The following is an 18,210-nucleotide window of genomic DNA, read 5'->3' on the forward strand; positions in this document are numbered from 1 at the left end:
GAAAAGGAGGAGGGAATAATGGTACGTTACCACAAGTCCTTTGTGCTCCAGCAGAGCCTTGTCCTTCACCCCCAGCTAGAGCTTCTGCTGAGTGTCAGTGGTTGAGGAGGTGGTGAGTCTGCTAAGCTTCAGAAATGACAATTTTACCTGCAAGATGGAGTGGTCTGAGTTCTTCTGACATTAAAAATTTGTGTTTTCTTCAATTCATACTCTGAGGAGCGTGTAGACAGACAGTCATGGAATGGTATAACCATTGAGTTAACCATAATTGTTAGCCGGTATGTGGTGGAAAGATACTGGGAAAGCACATTGTCTCTTAAAATAGTGATTCAGTTTCTACTGTGCTTTGCTTTGCAAAGTCAAAACAATAAATCTTAAACTTTTGTAGTTTATCTGGAGCTGTTTAAAAAGAATGGAGATTGTTATAGTTAACAAATGGAGCTAGCATCTGAAATGAGATTAGCACAGTTCAGTAGCTGTGAACAACAGTTCTTCTAGCACAATTTAGGAAAAGAATAGAAATTTAGATCATCTTCTCATGGTTATGCATGTCAGGTAAAAGATTACATATTTAAAAGATGGTGTATTTATTAGACACAAAAATAAAAGCATTCGCTTTGTTATTTATATTTAAATGTGGCTTCTCAGGCTTCTGATCACTGTCTCAGGATCATCTTCTGACAGTGTTCAGACACACATTTCCACAGAGCCTGCCTAGCTGGGACACAGGGCTGCCCACTACTAGGCCAGTAAGGTGGATCTAGCCAGTGTTTGCTGGTGTGAAGCTCTGGTTTAATGCATCTGCTTTGGATGTGGCATCTCTGATCACTGAATTCTAGTAAATCCTCAAAGCTGGACTTTTTAGGTTATGTCATCTCTGTGTTTTTTTTGAAAGGTCAACATCTTCCGGCAGCTTTCTAGGACTGGGTGGAACACTGTCTTGTCTCCTTTGCTAGATTATACAGTGAAAATCCTACTTCCTCTGAGCAGCCTGAAGGATCTCTGAGGGTGTTATTGAATCTGTTCTATAGACTTCTCTAAAACATATACTTTAGCATGAGCAGCGATGCACAAAGCCTTGCTAATTTGAAGGATCTGAGATTATCTATTCAGCTGTTATATGTGTATTCCATGGTCTGGGTTTCATAGTGAAAGCAGTTACTGGTTAGCAAATGCTTCCTCTGATAAAGTTACTGCTGCTAATGTGTGAATGAAAGTCCTGGAGGCATCATAGTTCTGGTCGTATCTATGTTTACCACCTTTAAGTCACTGCTCTCCTTTAATATGCATGCCAAAATGAAGTTTCTCCCATCTGGCATTTCTGTTACACACACTGAAGTTAAAATATCCAAACAAACCCTCTTTTACATATAGTTAAATATAGTTAATATAGTTAATATAGTTAAAATATCCAAACAAACCCTCTTTTACTAAACAAATAAATAATCTAGTTTGTTCTTCTCCTTCGTCCCTCTTGTGATCCTTATGATCACCCCTTGTGATCCTAGTGGTACCTGCTATCAGTGTGAAGCAGAACACCTAGGAGGTCCTTGCTTATCTTTTCCTCAACTTCTATTAAGGAAGAAATAATACAGTCTGAGGTATCTGCAAAGCCATAAGCTCCCTTTTCGTGAAAATGGCATTACACTTTCCTACAATGAACAGTAATGCTTGAAAACTGTAGGAGCTGTTCAAGAGAATGTCCCATGGTTATCCCATATCTGGAGGGTTTGGAATTTTTTAATTTGTAGAATTAGTACCTGAGAATGGACAAAGCCTGCTGCTTGCCGCTAAGATTTAAATGTATGTAAGACTAATAACTAAATATTGGTTTATCATTGTTATTTGCATTAAAATCCTCTATGCAAACTTTCCTGTCATAATAACTTAAAAAAATATACTGTATTTTTGGCTCAAACCTCAAATTAGGATGTCCTTGCAAATGATTTCGGACATGTGAGTTCAGGTAATTGCTGTTTGAGTGAAAAACATCACAGTATCCCCAGGGATCTAATATTTACTGTGCTTATGTGAATAAATCACTCTGAGAGCAGAGCAAGGTGCCAATGTCTGCTTCCTCTATAAGTACTGTTCCGACTGCTTATCCCATAAGCGCGGCTGCTCATTTGAATGAGTTGTGCAATTACGAATGTTACTGTCTATTAAGATGCCTTAATGTGGAATGGTCTCCTTTGAGGAGAGAAGAGACAGAGTAAATAGCAGCGACTAATAATTGAAGTAACTTTTTATTATTTATATATCTTATGGCAAAGTGCCACCAGAGCACTGTTCCTTAGAGACTTGAGCAAGAGCCATAGGATGTATGAAATGGATGTGGGAGCCTGGAGCCTCTGGCGTGGTTTCTTCATAAAACCTAGGCTGATCTCTTTTCCTTACAGCTTGTTATTTGTAGAGGGACAAGGCTTTCCCTCTTACTTTGCTGAAATCATCCAGAGGAAATTATTCAAGGAAATCTTCAGTGAAAAAGAGAGGTTGGGATTTAGGTTGGCATCAGGCTTGTTTATAGTGGTTACAACAGATTTTTGTAGCATCTCTAACTGTACCTAATAGGTGACAAGCAATAGTGGAAATAGGCTTTTAAGCAATTTGATACAGTTGAAATAAATTTGTTTTCTGTTTTTTCCTCAGAACTTCTTTTCAGACACTGATCTAAATCTCACTTCTGTGAACATAAAGGATCCCATAAGTTAAGGCAGCAACACTCCCGCATCCCTATGCTGGTACAAAGTATTGTTTGACATTTTAGGTATTTCTAGCAATTGCAATTGGTTCACTATTTCTGCTTGAGTTTTCTGATCTGTTGCCACATTAAGTAGAAATGAAATAAAGAATTACAATCTTTTAAAAACTATACTAAGGAAGGTTATAAGAGCAAGTGTGCTTTGTAAGCTTGCCGTATTATATGAATATACCTTAGCTCCATATAGTGAAGCAGCCTAGTTATGGCAATATGGCCTAACAGTAGGATACGGCCTTCTGCCATCCCAGCAGAACTTGTTCACCTCAGCGGGTAGTGTAACTACAGCCTTTTGTACCAAAAAGCTGGATTCTTTAAGTATCAGTGTTCTTGGCACAGGGTAAATTGAAGTTCACACCTTAGATGATGTATATATTTAACAGATTCCCACAGAGATTTTGATTTGGAACTATGTATAACATCAGTAATGTATTTGCTCTCCTCTGGATCTGTATGTTTGCAGCCATTTCTTCAGACAGTAATAACAGATACAACTTGTCTACTTGTGACTCCTGTACCACGAGGGAATACAAGAATATTTGTGAACTAGGGAATAATATTTTGTGGTCTTACGGAATTATTTCAAAGTGTGAGTGGAAAAAGGAATCTTTTTTGCCACTGCTTTTTCTTCATCTCCTAAGCATACCTTTCTACATTGCTTCTCCACAACATCAAATACTCATTTTTCTGAATTTCTTGAGGGCATCAGTAGCCTCTTCTTCTGTCACAGCAAGGACAAATATTAGTCAGTGTACAATAGTACTGTTGTTATTTTTCTTTTTATCAATTTTGCTTCTTCCTGCAGGCATGTATGGTGGAAGGAAAAACATATTCAGTACTGTGGCTCAGAGCGGGGCTAAAATTAATGTATAAGTAAGTATAGTAGGAATCGTGGTGGTGTTGAAAATGGCTTCTAGATTTTTAAATTCTGTTTGAAAGGCCACTTTAAGTACATGGAACGTGCTGAAACACGAGGAACAACATCTGGTTCTTAATTGTCTTGAAAAGGCCTGAAGTGTAATACTTTAGTCATCAAAGCAGGCCAGCAGGCTGAAAGAATTTAAGGAGGACATCTTAAAAAAATAAAATAAAAATCCTTGAACAAAGTTAAGGCAAATATCTATGATCAGTCAATTTAAGAGTGGATATTTGAGAGATGATATATAAGTATGGAAAGAGGAGTTGAAGTAACTTTTTATGATCACATCTTGAAGAACTGAGGTTTCATGGTCTCTATATCATACCTTTAAAAAATGTAATCTTTTTTCTACCTGATAGTCAAACAAAGCGCATGAAGAGAGCAGGCATAGCCTTTGCAGAGCCAATTTAATGCTGGGTGTAATCCAGCTTTTCAGAGAGGAAATAATGCATTTCCTTTAGACAGCTGCTGATAAGGTATTGCTTAAATGACCTTCTTAACTGACTGTATGAATATCCTCAGGAGGTCACGTAGGTCCTCTACTCCAACCTGCTGCTCAAAGTAGGGGCAAGATTGAATTCAGAACAGGTTTATTTTCGGTAGGTTTTGAAAGGCATCAAGAACAGAGTTACACAACTTCTCTTGGCTGCCGGCTCCAGTGCCTGGCTGCCATTGAGGAATTTTTTTTCTTTACCTCTTGTCCTTCTGAGGATTCACCTCTATAAAGAGCTGTGCTTTGGCTTCTATTTGATATTGCAAGACTGCTCTTAGACTTTCCCTCAGCCATCTTTTCTCCAGGCAGAACCAGTCTTTTATTTCTATTAATAGTTAGCAAACCCAGAGGAATTTGGAAGTGGTTCAGAAGGGTACATAGCACACTTGGTTATAAAATGTGATTGAAGATGACATTAAAATAGTCTTTTAAAATAAAATCAGTGAGTTGGTGCTGCTTCAAATGGATATATTTTCCTCATGTATATAATTTTTGTTTGGCTTATTCCATGTATTCTAAACAAGAGCAGAGAAAAGGCAGTGTGTTTTCATGCTGGCTTTTTGAGTGCTTTTGGCTCTGACATATCTTGAAGTAGAACTTAGGATTATTTGCAGGGCTGACTCCAAGCTAGTTAGGAGTTGCCAAGTTATGATGGTTCAGACAACTTATACAGCAGCCGTGCAGTATAGGTTTTGGAGATCTCTTTTCTAGCTATGATTTGGAGTAAACCAGATAAAAATATTGACTAAAAAGATGGAAATTGTGAAGAGGACAGCATCAGGTTTTCTTATTTTTGAAGCAAGTCATGACAGACGGTTTCTGTGTTTTGTACAAAAAAAAACCCACCACCAAAATGATAGGCCTATGGTGTTATGGATTGTGACTTCTTGAGCTTTTGTGGAACTTGTGCATATGGACTACATTTATAGATTTTTCATTTTCTTGACATTAATTCCTCCCTCCTCTCTCTCTCTCCCCATGGAGATAGCTGGAAATCATCTCAAAAAAAAAAAAAAAATTAAAAAGACTAGTATTTGTAATATGAGCCTCCCTTTATTTCTTATTTTAAAGTTATTTCATAATTATCGGAGAGTATTTTACGTATGTCTGTGTTTAGATAATGGTTTATGTGTATCTTATACTACATGTTGATGCTGTCTTGTTGAACAGCATTAAAGGAGCAACATGGTGTTCTTTTCATCAAGCTGTGAAATGTTCTGCTCTCTGCAGTTCTAAATTGATTGTAAGAAATATCATATACAAACATTGGAAAGTTCACCTCTTCTGCATGACTATGCATATCATTACTGGATGAAAGTGTAGTTTTTTCGTATATTTTTCATCTACGCAGAGCAGCACCAATCCTTCCTCGCTCAGTGTGTCATACTGTGGGTACCATGTTTGTCACCATTTCAGTTCCTCTTAATCTCCTTATTTTGTTAGGACACTTTGCTGCTTTGTGTTTCTTTTTACAGACAATTTTTTCTTGTCTTCCAGATTGCAGCACCTTTACTGAAAGCATCCTTAGGTACCTGTTAGTCATGTCTTAAGCTCCTGAGTGTTTTTCTTCAAGTCATAATGAAGGTGCCAGTCACCATGGATATCTGCAGTAGACCCAGTGAGGTTTTATCTTGTAGGGCATGCCCTCCATGGTATCTTGACAAGGCAAGTGGCACTGGCCTCCTGAATCTTAGGATGTCATCTCCTTACTGTCACTGGCTAAGCCTTAGGTGAAGCTCCTCCAAAGCTGATATAACTGCCATGGTATTATTGTCTTCCACCCTGGTCTTGAAACGGGGTTTCCAAGTGAAAATGTTGGCTCAATGCTCAGTACCAGCCAGAGCAGCATATACAACTTTAGTAATTATATAGGAAAAGATTAGAAAACAAAACTGAAGGCATTATTCTGGCACTGTTAGGCACTTGAATCTAGAATGGGACTCATGCCACCTTCCATCTCTAAGTCCTCCACCTTTACACAGTGTTAGGATTTCAGGATCCCCAGTCCACCCATTCTGGTAGTTCTTCATGAACACCAGAGAGAGCACCTCAAGGCGTTCTGACCACAGAAGGCAGGCAGACAAGTATGATTGGAACAGAGATTTACTTTTCTTCTCCAAACTTTGTGATCAAGTGCAGAAATGTGTCCTAGGGTGCCCCTGAACAGCCCTGATCGTGTTATGTGCTTTACCTTGTATTCTTTTATTCCTTTTCCCCCCTCTTTTCACCTCACAAGTTCTTTTCTCATCCACTTGAAGATATATGCCTGCCAATGTTTATAGTTTCCCTATTGACACAGTTTTGCAGACTTTATACCTTTATTTAGTAATTATGATGCTGTTCTTCTGTCATTTTTCCCTCAAGCGACAAGGGAAAACTTAATACTATCCCTCCCTCCTTTTTAATTCTGCAGTGTTCTGCCTTTTCATGTTGTGATCTGATTAGGGGCACAACAGGTCAAGATGGGCCACCTGCATGTACACTACTCTCCTTTTGTTGTGTCTCGTATCCTGAAATCCTTCATGTTATCTTCCTGGTGAGCAGCAGCCAAATGCATGAAAATCAGCCCTGTAGACTGTCACCTGGTACCATGTCTCACCTGGTACGAAGAAAAGAATATATTCTGTAGCTTGAATGTTCCACAGTCACCCTTACTTTTAGTAGCTTTCTCTCACGTGATGGTTAATACACATTTCCTTATGCCTTCTGTTCTACTGTGTTATTTAGAGAAGGGCTATGTTGAAGTTGGATCCATTATTTAATTTATTCCTAAAACACTAATGAAAATACTATTTCTGTGAATCAAAAAACACATTGGCATTCAGGAATTTAGAGCTATTTCTGTTTTGTTTGGGAATTTGAAAGAGAAGAGACACTACTGAAAATTATAGCAGCATTTTTTAACCTTTCAATGGAATTAAGAGTGTTAGGAATTTTTAAAATTGCTTTACTCTTAGTTGTCATGATGAATCTTTGCAGTTGGTGGCTGGTTTTGTTCAGAGAGGAAGATGCAATCCTAAACTTTGGAATTACTGATGTGGTTTTTTGTTTTTTTTTTTAAATAGAACACACAAGTTTATAGTTGGAAAAAATGGCAATGGGAAAAAAATAAAGTTATAACTGTTGAAGTCAGCACAAAACATGAGATGGGGAATTTGGGATTGGCAGTACACTGCATTTCTAAAACCTATAGCAGTTACTGCATTCCTTTTTGTAATCAGCGGTCAGCAATATTCTTAAGGAAAAAAACATAGGAGAAGGGAAAAATTGGTGCTGGGAAAGCTTAAAGAAATTAAGAACAGATTTTTCTCACATATTTAAAAATATCGACAATTGCAAAAAGCAATGAGTACTTCTTTAGGTGGAAATAAACCTAAATTTGCAAAATGAGATGTATGTAGCTAGGATCTATTTACATTAAAAAGCTTGCTTTTCAACTGTAACTGCATCCCAATTCCAGTTCTTCACTGGAGTGAGCAGAATATATAAACTATAAATATTCATTAGTATTAACTTTCTTAAGACGCTAATTATTGCTACAACTCAATGCCTCTTGGTTATGTTTGCATTCAATACAACACCGTTTTCAGTTTGAGATGTTTTTCTCACTTTCTATCTAAAATGTCAATGAACAGACAGATGGAAATAACATGTAAACCCTTCCTTTAGCAGCCAACTGAAATTGGAGGCTGGTGTGGTTCACATACTGCCTCTGATGATGTGCGTCAGTGAAGAAATTTAGTAGGAATTTGATTATTTCAACGTCTAGAGCCTGTTCTCTGTGGTGTTCCAATGCAAGTTGTCCACCTAGCTTGAATAAATATTACTTTAAAATCCTGGCCATTGTAAGTAAATGTGTAAGATTTTTCACTGTACTTCTGTCTTTCCTTTCAAAAAGATATCACTTTTTTTTTTTCTCTTTTCAGTTTCAAAGGTTGACAGTTCTTATGTATTGGTCAGTTATATTTCAGCTATTTGCTGACTTTTAGTTTTCCGAAATATTCAGCTTAGCAACTGAGCATGTCCTCTACGTGTCTAAAATAGCACAATGAGCTTGGTTTGGGGTTTGGTTTTTCTCATGTGCCAGTATTGAGTATTGTTACTCATCAATATAATTTTGAGGTTTCTAACTTTTTTCTATGGTAATCATATTTTACAGCATAAATGCAAAAGATGGAGTAATTTACTTTTTTTGTCTTGCCATAGTTCACATAATGTTGTCTCTAATTTCTGCTGTGCTCAAACTTTGTATAAACTGAAGACTATTTATACAAGTATTTTTGCCTTCCTATAAGTTCATAGCCTTGGATCTTAATTTTTACAAGTTCCCATTTATTTATGGAAATATAAATCTATATGTAAGACATTGCCCTAATATTTTCAGGCATTTTAAGCTCTTTGGTTCTGGGGAAACCCCATCACATAGAGGTATCAGTGGTATCACGATCATACACTAGTACCATTCTGATAACTTTAAAGTTCTCTTTTCAGTTCTTGTTCCTTCGAAATACCTGGTAAGAGATTTTCTCTGTTTATCACTGTAAAGATTGTTGACCTTTTCTCCTTAACTATGAAGAATTCAGAATGGTTCAAAAAAGGATTTTGAAGGTCAGAGCAACCTTGCTAAATTTCTAGCAGACAGATATAAGCCTATGGGGCTCTCATTGACGTCCTGCCATTGCTTCATTTACACCGTTCCATTTTCATCAGTAGACATACACCAAAGAGCATTTTCTTTAACAATGTAAATAAAGAAGATAGGACTAAATGAACATAGAGGGAAAAGTCTCTATTTTAAACATAGAAAATTAGTATGACTTTATTTGTGTGTAAATACAGAAAACAGATTATTTAGTATTCATTACAAATAAGAATGTATAAGTTGTTCTAATGGTCTTTCCCTATTCGTTTGCCCTTTTCAAAGCAATGATTTGCTCATCTTTTACTTGGTTGTGCCTGGTTACACTCTCCATTTGTGGCCAAAAAAAAAAAAAAAGTGTCCATATAGAACACTGTATACTTCTCTAAAAAGTTAAAACTTTTTTTGTATACTCTTGCCATCTTAAATTGTATTAGAAATGAAGAAAATTAATTCTTGATCTTGCAGATAAAAAAGTTGGTTTGAAATTTCATCTGGTAGCCATTATTGGTTGCTGGGGCTTGCTGCTTATATCACTTTTGTTTGTTGCCTGAGATGTTTTCGCATCTGTTGGTTTTAATATTAAGTAGAAATTAGTAACAGGATGCCTCTCCACTGAGAGACTGTCTCAGGAAGGAGATGGAAACTGAGGACACAAATATTTTGAAGCTTTTTAGTCAAAAAGAAGGATTTGTTGGCAGCTGGTACAAGAAGACACTTTAAGAAAAATAACAAAGTTTGTTGTGGTTTCCTTTTAAATCTAAAAATTAGTTGTCTTTGCCTGTTGGTTCATGTTTTCTCCATTACAAACAGTGGCATCAAATGGTTTGTTTGAGTGAATTAGTGGACAATGGCAAAAATTTCTTGTACAGCAATTCTGCAGTGTGCTACCAGTGAGAATTTAAAGGGGAAAAATGGCAGAGATATACATGTGTGTGTGTATGCAAATATATATCTAATTTATAAGTTTAATTGCTAATACTACGTTGGTATTTTTATGATTATGATGTTTCTAGCAAGATCTATAATTCCACAGCGCACAAACTCGGGATTGAATACAAGTTGAAAACACCTCATTAATTGATTATTTATATTTGCTTTATCATCTGGCTAGCGATTGTGGCCAAACTTGAGCAAAATGGGAGTTGTAGATTTCCTGAAACTCCAGCACAATTTCACCCATGTCATCCTGAAGAGGGAAATGCTAAAAACAACAACAAAAAAATCATCAGTTTCAACAGAATATGCTATTCTGGGGGACTCTGCACGTGTCGTGTATAAACATGTCTTGTTGAAGGAGAACATTAGCATTGTTTGGGTTTTTTCCCCAAGGCTCAGGAAGACTTTGCCGTTTACCTTTTTATTGTAATTTCTCTGTGTTCTTCGCAGGAAATCCTTTGCGTTCCCTTTCCTTTGCTAACTGGAGGGTTCATCAAATGACCAAAGAACAAAATGAGTTATTTCTGTAACACCAGGTTTTCTTTTCATGGTAGAGGGTAATGAGGAGAAGCTGCAGCTGAGGAGGGAAGGGGTGAGACAGCAGGGGGTGTGAGTTTCCTCTTAATTGCTAATTACTGTTCTGTCAACACCTTCTCTCTACGGAGTCTCCAGGCCTAGGTTAGTTCTCGCGCTGCCCTGTGTCTAAATGCTTGCACAGCGTGGGGCTTTTTGTATTAAAACCAAGTTATTTCTCTTCGAAAATGACAATCTGGCTAAAAAATCAACCACTTTGGAAGGGAAATATTGTTTAATTGCAGTAGCAGGAAGATCAACAGTTTTCTGTTAATGTGGTATCCAAACCCTGGCCGTGTCTCAGTGGTGGCTCAGCCGAGGCATCAGTCACTCTTCCTACCCAGAACGACTTTCTTCATAAGGGGATTTAGCCTTTTGGCACTACTGCTTAGTGCTGAGCAGAGCTTTTGACATAAGGATAATTTGCCTTTAGCCAATTTAATTGCTTAAGTGTTTTGAGATGCTCTTTAGCTGTTCTTCTCCCTGCTTGCTCCCTGTACAGCAGCTGTTGGGGTGATGGGAATAGCTTCAGCTGTCCCTGGATCCTGCTTCTATGAAACAGTAGTTTAAAACAACGCGTCTGCACACAGAAATAACCTGAGAGATAACTACTTGTTCTGCCAGAAACTGACTGAAACAAATTACTTCTTTTTACCCTAAAAGAAGAAATCTACAATCTCCCAGTGAGGTTGAAGGGAATTTGGTTTGAATCATCCTATATGCTCTTAAATAGCTTTTAGTGACTCAGCAGTTCTATTTGGTTGTATCACTTCACTTTTTTTCCTGGAACGAGCTGTCCTCTGTACAGAACTGTTCCTTTAAATAATTCTAAACCATCTGCAATCTTGAAAAGGTTTCTTTATTTTTTTTATTCATGGTTCAGTGAGGGGAAGACTGAGCAGAGCAACCTCTGCCTAGTGGTTAGAGCAGCTACTCTCAGCCAAGTCAAAACCTGTTTTTCTCATGAGATTGAATTCAATAAGTAAAATGATTTTTCTGTCTGTCTATCTTCCGGGCTGTAAAATGAAGTGGTTGACATGAACAGCTCTACTTTGTTCTTATGACATGAAAAACAATTCATAAATGGAATAAGTATTCACCCGCATCAAAGAACTGGTGCTTTTAACACTAATTTAATGCATCTATTTACTTACTGTAATGCTCCAGCATGTTTCTGATAAAGCATCAGAAGCTCGTTGCCAGCAGTACAGCTCTACAAAACGTTAGAATAAGGGTAGCATTTGTTTTGTTGTGCAAGCGGGCGTGACCTTAAATTTTCAGTAACCGAGATAGACAAATGGGAAGAAATGGCAACTGTTGTCACCAAAGTGTATCTACGTAACAAAATGAAGATGTAATTGCATCCAGGACTGAATTTTTACCATCCAGTAATGAATTAAAGAAAGGTAGCGTGACTCACAGTAGTGGGGAAAATAAGAGAAAAGAGTCAGTATTTCAGCTACATGAGTTACTAATTGGAAGAGGCTTTTTTTCCCCCTACGTACTACACTGGTTATTAAAGCATTTGGGAAGACAGGAGGACTATTTGTGTGTGATTTTTATACTATATTTTTGAGCAACCATTGATATCTAATTCTTTATCTGCTACTTTTTATGTATTTCTTGGCCTTTACTTGTATTACACAATGTGTGTTCTACGAGGCGGAGCAAACTGAGTGTTTGCTGGTTTTGTTTCAGAGAGCTGGGAGATATCATAAGGTACATTCATAGCGAGTGCTTTGCTAACTGAATGTTATGACATCTTTGTTTCATAGATAGTAGCTGGAAAGATCCTATGAATTAATGAGGATTGAATTGTTTGAGAGACGGTATTCTGAATTCATAGGGCAACAGGATATGTTAGAAATGAGAAATGCAATTCTGGAGTTATAAGAGCTGTAGAGCTGTCACTTGAATTATTCTTAAGAGGCATAACTATGGACGTAGTCTAGACAGTGCTACTTTTGCACTGGCAGGGTCAGCTGCAAGTAAATGCGAATACAAGAGCTGATTCCAAAACAGAGAGAGGAAAAAATAGAAAAAGCCAAAGATGAAGAATATGCTGGAGGCTTCATATGTTAGTTTGCAGTGCATTTTGGAAGAGTCATCCAGAGGTCTTTCTACAGGGGAAAAAATGAATATTGAAGTAATCCAGAACTACTTTTTAAATAGCATTATAATGCTTGCCTTTCTTCTCATAATTTTTCTACCTGACATTCAGATTATCTGTGTATACCTTACAGTTCCACCGTGGGACTTTGTTTGGGTTTGGAAACGTAGCCTTTGTTTGAGTGTTAATACACCTCAAATAATTATAGATTCATTAATTGCTGCTTGAAATAGAATGCTGGAAGTGTTTGCACCATTGTTGATATTGAAGTAGTATGCTAAAATACGATCTTCTAAAATATTGCTCTTTGTGTGGAAACTTGAAATTTGAGTAACCGGTTAGTCTGTATAATTTACTAATAGAATTAATAATTAGCCACATGCTTATGCAATTAGCAGTTCATCTGTGGAGGCCATCAGGTCAAAGCCTGAAGGGAATGCCCCTTTCACTCAGCTGATAGTATTAGTTATAGAAAAAAGAGAAATACCCCTGACATCAGCTTCTTAAACTGACTTTAATAACCCCAGTGATTGTGGAATGGCTGAACATGCCATTTTGAACCAAAGCAAAGCGTTGCTCTAGGTCGTGTGTTACTAACGTAGTCCTTTTGTAAGGCACAACGAATTCCAACAGTCCTCAAGTCACTCTGCACTCTAGATCCATGATCCACCCATCAGCTTCTTAAACTGACTTTATTAATAACCCCAATGATTGTGGAATGGCTGAACATGCCGTTTTGAAGCAAAGCAAAGCGTTGCTCTAGGCCGTGTGTTACTAACGTAGTCCTTTTGTAAGGCACAACGAATTCCAACAGTCCTCAAGTCACTCTGCACTCTAGATCCATGATCATTCCATCCAGAGCCACCTGTAGCTCGGGCCCAACGGTGGCATTTTGCCATTGGTCTGTGTGGAAACCAGCCGGGAGCTGCGGGGAGGGTTTGTGGAGGAATTTGGGTTGAGTGGGACCAGAGGGATCGAAGGCTTCCTCAAGTCCAAGAGTGTACAAGCACATTCCCAAAGGCCGGGTGCCCTGGTACCCACTCTGCAATGTGTGTTATTCCACAGCTCGAGATAGGACTGACCTTCTTATTAGTACACAACTGCCAAAAGGAAAGCTTTAAACAAAATCTGTTGTCACCAACAGTTTTTTGAAATGTTTCTGTGATGCCAGCCATTTAAATTCAAATAAAGAAATGCCTCAGGGTTGCGTTGAAAGTGAATGAATTGCACTGGCAGTCAGCGTTAGTATTGCTATTACTCCTTTGTGTTGTAGCAGTACCTAGCAATAAACCAAATATTTATCCATGTGCATCACAGTACAGTCTTGGTGACTGCGACTTTGGCATTTAAAAACCAAATAAGGTGGAGCATAAGGATATGTTTTTGCCTGGCAGCTGTGTGTGAATTCTTCTAGTGGATACTCTAAAGAATTCTCATCACTGCCCAAAATTCTTTTGTACTTGGCAGTATACAAATATTTGAGTGAAAATCATCCATGTTCTGAGAGATTTACTCTAGAGTTTAGAGCTGCCAAGTGAACAGCAGTTACAGTTTTTCAGCGTGCCTTATTTTTTCTTCTGTTTTGATTATTGGGGGTTTTGCTGCTTTCTTATTAATGTGATTTACTAGATCAAAGCTTGAGGATAGTTGACCATTTTTACAAGCCTATTGTATGTCAGTGGACCCACAACTTTGCACCCTTACACATACAATAATTATAAATTGTTAACTGCTTTTGTGTACTATAGATCTCTTCTCATAGATGCTTGGGTCTTTTCAAGCATGTTTCCTGCATCACTCTTGTTTATGCTAAGAATGTGTTTGATAAACTGAAATGTCATGCTTTTGTCAGCCAGATTTAAATAATTATATTTGAGTATTACATGAAAAGAATTCAGTGGGTTTAAAGCTTTTGGGGTTTTTTCAACTGGACTGGCTCCTGCTTTTGTTGATAGCAACGGGCATGGTAGCATTTCATGTTAATATTTATTTTCACATAATCAGAATACTTGAGGCAACTGCTATTTGTTAATAACCAGACAAATAAAAGCTACTGGTGGCAAATTTTTGTTGAGACTATCCTAAATGTAGTGCTGTGTAGGAGCACTAAGAGAGGATGTTTTGCGGCAAAGATTTTAACAGATGTACAGCATATATTTTTAGAGAAAGCTTCACTTTTCACCGAATACAGATGTTAAATTGTTTTCTGATGCTCAGTAATAATAATACTACTACAGTGGCATTTGTGAAAATAAGCACTGGTTTATATGAGAATGTATTTTACGTACATATCTGCATGTGTTTAAGGAAAAATCTGGTCCTTATGGTGGGTAGAGAAATGAATACTATTGTACTACGTGCAGTAGGGAATGGTACTGTCATTCATCCACTGATATCAAATCTGGGTGGAACTAAAAAAGAAGCGTGTCTTTATTCCTGATGGCAAGTCATGCAAGAAGTTTTTTGATTGTTTTTGTGCAAACACAGATTGCACCTTTGTCACTGGTGTCCAGTGAAGATTACAGTACAGCTACTACTTTCTTAAAATATTGAGGTGATAGTGCAAGCAGATGTGACAGCTACTGATTGACCCAAACCCTCTCTGCTGTTGGACAGTTTGCTCTAAGTGACAAGAGATTGACCTCTTCAACAGTTTGTATCTCTTAGTGAGAAATGAAAACTGGTATTTTAGATATTCCAGGTGGGTCTATGGACATAAGTGTCTTTACCAGCTAAGATAAATGTTTTCCCACATAGAAGCAAATAACTTCTTCAGACTCTTTAAGAAAACCAGTTCTCTAAGCTTTATTTGAACAAGATTCCAAATACCTTTCCTGTACCTGACCTATCAATTGGCAGTCAGTGTTAATAAGGAAGTAATAGTAAGTGAAGCTTATTAGATTATTTTATTCTGTCCTCTAGTGTGTGCCATCTTTCTTGCTATGAGTTTCTCTCTGCAGAGTCTGTAGTACAAAAAAGCTTGGGGGAGGGATGTAAGTGTTGATGCTGCACAACAATTGGCAGTAAATGTTTTGTGCATATTGTATTTATGATAATTACTGGCTGGTTACATGAACTGACTCACTGGCTAATGAAGTCAAGGGGAAAATTCTCTCATCTGATGCAGGTACATTACCCTAATAGGCATAACATATCTCAAAGAACCCCAGTTATTGTACCAACAGGCAGCTGGTCTTCTAATTGTAGAAATTAATGGAGTTTTATTGATTAACAGTAGTTGACTGACTCTTGTGCTTAACTGTGCACTTTTATCTTCTAGCCAATCCACAGCCAAGATGAAATAACCACAACAGTAAGTGATCAACATAAGCTGAATAACTTGTTTTAAAACTACTTTTTTAAAATCATGCTTTTAAAAGAGTAAATCCCTAACATTGAGCTTATTTAGATGAACTAGATGCTCTTCAATGTGTCCTATGATTTATTTTTTTTTAAGGAATCAGGGTACTTGGAAAAAAACTAACACAGCTTCAGAGCCAAGTCATTAACTGAATTCAGATGCTTTTATTTATATTATGTTTAAAATCTGCCGTCTGGACAAACTTGATAATGTAAACTGTACAAAAGCAAGTTGGGTCACACTTGATAATCAGCTTTTCTGTGGTATTTCAAATCCAAGTTGCTTTCAGCAGTCCTGGACCCTTTTACTGAGCCATCAAAAAAGCTTAGAGAAAAACTTGCAGCATCTTCTATACAGAAAAATATTTAAAGATCTATAAAGCAACTTGCTTCTCTTGTAGTGGAAGAGAACACAATCTTAGCTTGTTTTCTCTCCTAAAAGTACCTTTCCTTCAGTCTACTTTCTTCAGATCATTAAAAAATTGGCTTACAGTTCTTTCTTCCCAAATTGTTGATTCTTCATGCTGTTCTGTAATATGACATCTTTTTTCCTTTCATAATATTTTTTTATCTCTGTACTGTTCTTGACTGCTTAGCATCTCTTTTGCTAAATTAGACATATCTGCTCATTTCCACACAGCGCCTTATATGAAGTTTCTCATCAAGTAGTGTTTCGTTATACTTAACTGCAGTGTAGGGGTTTCAAAATACAGTATAATGAAAACTAGTTTGTCAGTAAACTTGTGGAGGAAGAAGAGAACTACTGAGCTCTACTGCTTTACTGTGGGTTGCCACCAAAAGAAATGCCCCAGTGCAAAAACCAAATCAGTTAGTATGTCCTGGGCTTGGAATGGTGCAGATACCTATGCAGGGGATGATGGCCCTAGAGTCATCTTAGTATTAAAGCAGTATATTTTAACAGTTCAATAAAATAATAAGCAAGCCCTGGGATTTTAATCTAGAAAAATTGGGTTATTTAAACTTAAAAAGGCAAAGAGAAAGCCAGAGCTAATTGAGAGGATGTGATTCTTCAGCTTAAGTGGACAGGCAGTAATATCTGCTGCAGGAGTAACCAATGGGGAGTGTGCTGTCCCTGAGGAGCAGATGACAAGCTTGTTCTGTGTGTGTTCTTGCCCCGATCGATAAGTCTGGTAGACTTGTTTCCAGGAGGAGGATGGGCTTTTGTGAGCCACGCAGCGTCCGGCCGGCAGTTCCATATGACTCATGTGACAGGATCCCGCTGCAGTTGATCTGGTAGCAGCAGAAGCTTTCTTTGGTTTCTGGGCTCCTTTCCAGCCTCTTGCCCACAGTGATCTTCAGGTTTGCCAGTGTCCGTGTCCAAGACAGCAGCACTGAATGGTGGTGATCACTGTGGAATCTGGGATAGTGCAAGGTCTCCAGTGGGGAGATGCACAGGCTCTGAAGGCAGAGTGAGCAGAACTGCGAGTCTTTTCAGCTCTTCTGGAGACGTGTATTCCAGTTTCCAATATGCCTGTTTACTACAGAAACCAACATGGAATAATGTATGCATTGGTCAGGGCTATAACTTCTCATAAACTAGTGGAAATCTTTTGACTCAGACAATTTTAAAGAGAAATGCTGGGAGAGAAGACTCATCTCTTCACCAGCAAGAAAAAAAGTAAAGAAAAAACATCTGCAACTTCAGTGTTCACTAAATGGTTATTATATACCCCTTCCTGCTCTTTCTGAGGCTTTGTTTTAATTTAATTCTATTTTTCCTCACATTTTAAAAATTAACGTCAAGTATGTATTTCATTTTTTCCCAGTCTGATGGAATTAAGTTGCAGATAAACATATGGTTACCATATGAAAGAGTAATATTGAAAGAAAATGCTTTGTAAGAGACACGACAGTATGTGCACGTGGGCCCAGGTAATGCTGGTTTGGCTCTTTTGTAGATGTACAGTCATGATCCAATTATGAAAATACAAATAGTGTGGTAAATTAATAGTCATGTAGCGAATAGGGACGAACTGAGTCATCTCCTGTAGAATCGTGGTTGGATCAAGCATGAAAAATAACGTTATGGAAATGTGAAAGAAGAAAAAATGAATGGCAATGAAAATAGAGCAGGAGCCAAAAGAGAAGAGATGTAATCAATTAAAAATTTAAAAAGAACAAAGCAAAGAAACCTCATGGGCCATTTGCTAATGCTACGGGGGTTTGGGCCGGCCGTGAGAAAGGCTGCCCCCCACTTGGTATCAGTCCTAGTGTAGGTGGTTGTAAGACTGACGTTAGCGAAGTGATCTATGACTCCTGGTGGGGATGCAGAGCAGTTCTCACTCGGGTAACCAGCCATCCATCTGCTGCCGGAGGTACCAAGCGCAGCCTGAGCTTGTGAGGAAATGGTGGTAAACACTTTCTGCAAAGATCTCCCCTGTCCGGGGTGACATTCACG

The 18,210-nt window shown here is 37.8% G+C and overlaps 1 protein-coding gene across 2 annotated transcripts in view; it reads left to right on the forward strand.

The window, feature by feature from the left end:
* The window catches only part of CENPP (centromere protein P), a 145,327-nt gene that overhangs the window by 114,369 nt on the left and 12,748 nt on the right, over positions 1 to 18,210 (forward strand). The gene's annotated exons all lie outside the window — the stretch shown is intronic.

Source organism: Calidris pugnax, unplaced genomic scaffold (genome assembly GCF_001431845.1).
Source record: "Calidris pugnax isolate Ruff unplaced genomic scaffold, ASM143184v1 scaffold247, whole genome shotgun sequence".
Taxonomy (NCBI): domain Eukaryota; kingdom Metazoa; phylum Chordata; class Aves; order Charadriiformes; family Scolopacidae; genus Calidris; species Calidris pugnax.